Raw genomic sequence first — 4,828 nt, forward strand, 5'->3', positions numbered from 1 at the left:
CTGTGGGCAGCCTGGGGTGAAGAGGTTCCCCACTGTGCTCCCAGGTGAGTGCTGGAGATGGGGATGCTAATTTCTAATACATATATATATATATATAATATTTCTTTAAAAATTTTATTAATATTCTATATATCTATTCCTTCCATCTTTCTTCAACCACTTGGTTTTTCATTCAGGACGTATTCCCCAGCTCTCACACCGACCCCAGCAGCAGCCCAGCCCGGGTGGGAAGGCTTCATGCTTCTTTTGTCCTCTCCTGGGGTGATTTTACAAGCTCTCGGGGCTGCTGGTCGCCCCCCCACCCAAAATATCCATTTTATGGCATTTATTGAAGTGCTGGAGCCTTTTCTCCCCCAGCCTGGCCGAAGGGGATCGCCTCCACCGCCCCTGGTGTGAGCCGTGGTGGTGATGCTGTTGAGCTGGCAGGAGCAGGAGGCAGCAAATGACATCGGGGTGACGTCGTTTACGCTCTCGCTAATTAACAAGAGGAGGGGGGGGCATGATTGACAGCCGAGGTGCCCAAAGCCAGCTCGCTAGGCAGGAGAAATACCCATTTTTGCAGTGTTTCCAGTCTTTTTTCCAGGTCCGTGTGGGGACCAGCAGCTCAAGCCCCATCAGCGGTACCGGAGAGGGAAGGGATTTGGGATCTGGGGATGATTCACCCCTTGTAAAATTAGGATAGAAAATACAAATGCATCATTTTTTTGAAGGTTTTGGGGCATTTCTGTTTCAAAGTTGGGTCTGACCGAGCGCTCCCCTCCAGGGCTGGTGTTGGGGGAGAGGGGGAGAGCATCCCTGGCGAGGAGGAGCAGGGAGGATTCGAAGTGACAGGCTATTAGCATCGAAAAGCAACGATCCTTTTCGGAAAGAGGACATAAAGCAGATGGGATCTGGCACAGGGGAAACATGGAGAGGAGTCGAAAGCTGCCTGGAGGACGCAGGAGCTGGAAAACTCGGGAGCTGGGAAGTTGTGTTGTTCCTCTGATCTCGTGGATCCCTTAAATGTCACAGCTGGAGGGGCCGAGGACATACCCAAGCCTGTGTGATGCATCCCATGTTCGCTTTTGGATGCTGGCTGATTATTTTCCTAATTAACTGGGGGAATGTACAGGGCAGTTGTCCCCTCCATCAAGAAAATCATCCCCCTGAGCATCACCTCATGCCCCAGTACCTGCTCAGGTACCACCACCAGGAACAACCCCTCTGAGCATCATCTCCTGTCCCAGCCCTGCTTGGGTACCACCACCCAGGAACAACCCCCCAGAACCTCACCTCCTCTCCAGGCCCCGCTCAGGTACCACCCCCCAGGAGATGATTTTCCAGGAGCTTTCCAAGAATCAGGCACTCAATGCCAGGGCCACATCCTGCTCAACAGCAGCCTTGAGGAGATGCTTTAATAGGATGAAGCAGCAGTTTAAAGAGCTTTGTTGCCCCCCAGCCAGGGATGATAAATGCCAACGGTGGAGGCCAGACCAGTGCTGCTGATTTACTCCTCCTGGCAATGATGGTGGGGGAAGAGGGCTTAAATGCAGGGAGGGAGCAGCTCTTTGCCAAGCCATGGGGATGAAGCTCATGGGGAGCACCCTCTGGGTCCACCACCATCAAGACGATGGGTGCTGCAGGTGATATTGAATCATAGAATCATCGAATGGTTCTGGTTGGAAGGGACCTTAAAGGTCATCTAGTTCCAACACCCTGCCATGGGCAGAGACACCTCCCACCAGAGCAGGTAAATATCCAATAGAAAGGCCACCCAAAGGGAGGAGACCTCACCTTTCTACCCCCTCTAAATTCTGTTTGGAGCCAGGCAGGCAGAGCAACACCTTGTGAAGAGCCAAAAGCGTCACCACGTCAGTAGAGTCCCTGCTGGGTCAAACCCATAAGTGAAACATAAGTGGCTCTGATGGATTGTCACCTCTGGACCCAGACCAACTCCACACAGCACAGATTTCTGTCTGAAACACAGAATTTTGGGGGCGTTGTGGGTAGACTTCACATGCACAATCTTAGAGAATATCAGGTTCACCAGCTAAAGGATCTGACTTTTCATTGCCAGACCTTTAGGGTGCCAGGCTTGCCTTATACAAATATAAAAGGCCACAGATTTCCATACCAACAACCTGAAGTGAAGACCAATGGTCCATATACCAGTTGCAACTGGACTGGGGCCAATTCAGTTCACCAGGTGGGAAAATGAACCACTTTTGTCTCAGGTTCGTTTTCCACCATGTGGATGCGTTTTCCACCTTCCTGGATGAGCTCAGGAAGGGGCCTGATGGGCAGAGGACATGAGGGGGCAGAAACCATCCTCCCGTGCAATTCAGCTTGAGGCAACATCTGAGATGATCATAATTTCTGCTTGGTGCCCTTCATCCCTGTGGCTGGGATTTGGACATGGAAACTCCATCTTGCATTGGGAAAGGGAGATTTTACCCTCAAGGCCCAAGGGACGTGGCTGCTCCTCTCTGCACAACCTCAAGATTTCATCCTTGGAGATATTAGTACCACATCTGGATGGGTGCTGAGCAGCATGACCTGCTTTGAGGTTGACCTTGCTTTGAGCAGGGCTGGAATCAGGGCGCTCCAGAGGTCCCATCACACCTTCCTGGGACTTTCTGACCCAAGGAGTTTGAAAGGTAGCAGGGACCCAAAAGGGGCCAGGAGAACCTCGGTTAAAAATAACAAGGGGAGAGGGTATTTTACTCCTCTGCCTGGAGTGACCCCCAGGAGTAACAGGACATGACCATCTCCATCCATCCCCATCTCCATCTCCTTCTCCATCTCCACCTCCACCTCCATCTCCACCCCTGAACCAGTCCTAGTGGGGATGTAATGGCTCTGGGAGAACTGCAGTAGCTGAGGAGCACGTCTGGCCCACAGTAAGGTGATGAAGACCATCCATCCTGGTGTTCTCTGAACTAATTTGTGGCACCAACCTGCCCTGACCAGATCAAAAACCCTCCACCAGCACCCCCTTTGCTTGCAGATGGACCTGGAGTCCTCACCTTTCCTCTGGTGTTGGTTTTGGGCGTCCTGCCACATCAGCCCTATACAAAGAACAAAGATGGGTGATGTCTTTTCTTCAAACATCTCCAAATTTGCTATTCATGGCAATTTTTTGCCTCAAAAGCAATTCGTGCCAGCATCCCAGACCATCCTCCTAGTTACCCCATCCTGGGACACACCATCCCCAGATGTCCCCATGGCTCTAGCCTCCTCAGCTCTGTTCTCTCATGGGATGCACGGATGTTAGCTGCCACCACCATCACCATGTACCCACCTTGGCGTGAACAAAGGAAGTGGAGCACAACCAGCCAACAGTCTGGGCTGTGGTCTTCTCCAAGCAGAACCATCAATGGGTTCCTCAAGAAATAAAACCAAGGGGAGATATTGTTGGCAACACAAGAGCTCTGCTGCTGGATGCTCAGCCTCCATGAGCGGTGGGGGCTTGACGGGGCCCCGCCAAGTATTTGTGTCATCTCATTAGAAATTGCAGTTTTATTGAAAGCCCGATTGCGCTCATTTAGCTGTCACTCAAACCCTCCTGCAGCCGCTTATTAGCGCTGGAGCGGGGAGCAATAAGGCTCTGCTGAAGATCACCCATCCTTTCACAAATTACCTCTTACTGATGAATTAAGGCCGTCGAGACGATGGTGCCTGAAAACCGGGGGGAGATATCTGAATTTCAGAAGAAGGGCCTGAAGCCATTACCCCTCTCAGGTCATCACCCTTGGAGCCACATCTGGAGTGTTGCATGGGATGCTTCAATTCAAGGAGCAACACATGGACCAGGAGGCCACAGGGATGGTCAGAGGATGGAGGATGGGATGCCTTAAAAAAGGCTGTGGAGCAGTTTTTTTGTTCAGGATGGGATGTCGGAGGAGCCATTAAAAAAGGCTGTGGAGCAGTTTTTTTGTTCAAATGGAGGGGGGAAATGGTAGATCTGCCCCCATATACGCTCTAACATAGCGTGTATCATCCCAGTGGGTGGTCCAGCTGGAGATGGGTTTCATCCCTGTGTGGGAAAGTCACCTTATTAGCACCATAGGCTGATTTTTTTGGGGGGAGAAGCTCTTGACTTCAGGCAAATCCTCCCCAAAATACTTCAGGGCAGAGAAAGAGCTTTGTAGGGGAAAGATTCTCACCCGTGGCATGGGAAGTATGGACATGTCTGTAGATATTAACATGGGTTTGGGGGTCTCAACAGTGTCTTGGGACCCACCAAAAAGCTGCTGGCTGAAGCTCTGCCCCCCCCCAGAGCATCTGTGAGTGACGATGCCGTTCCCCCCTGGTTGTTATATTTATGTTCAGCCCCCGGGGCCAGCACTTTGAAAGATGGGAAGGATGATGTTCAAGCCATCTACTGGCTTCGGTTCTCACCCGTGGCATGGGAAGTATGGACATGTCTGTAGATATTAACATGGGTTTGGGGGTCTCAACAGTGTCTTGGGACCCACCAAAAAGCTGCTGGCTGAAGCTCTGCCCCCCCCCAGAGCATCTGTGAGTGACGATGCCGTTCCCCCCTGGTTGTTATATTTATGTTCAGCCCCCGGGGCCAGCACTTTGAAAGATGGGAAGGATGATGTTCAAGCCATCTACTGGCTTCTGGCTTCAGGGCCACGGCACCCTCCGTCTCCTCCTTCCCGTGCAAAAAAAAGACAAAAAACCAAAAAAAAAATCTTCCCTGGGGAAAAAAATCTGCTCGGCTCAGCCCCGTCTGATGGATGGTGGCGGGGACGGGCTGGCGAGAAACCAGATTGAAACCGGTGACTCATTTCCCACCAGCGGCTATTTCGGGGGAGAAGAGAGGCCGTTTTCCCCCCCCCCC

Source organism: Calidris pugnax, unplaced genomic scaffold, assembly GCF_001431845.1.
Source record: "Calidris pugnax isolate Ruff unplaced genomic scaffold, ASM143184v1 scaffold450, whole genome shotgun sequence".
In the NCBI taxonomy this organism is placed as follows: Eukaryota; Metazoa; Chordata; class Aves; order Charadriiformes; family Scolopacidae; genus Calidris; species Calidris pugnax.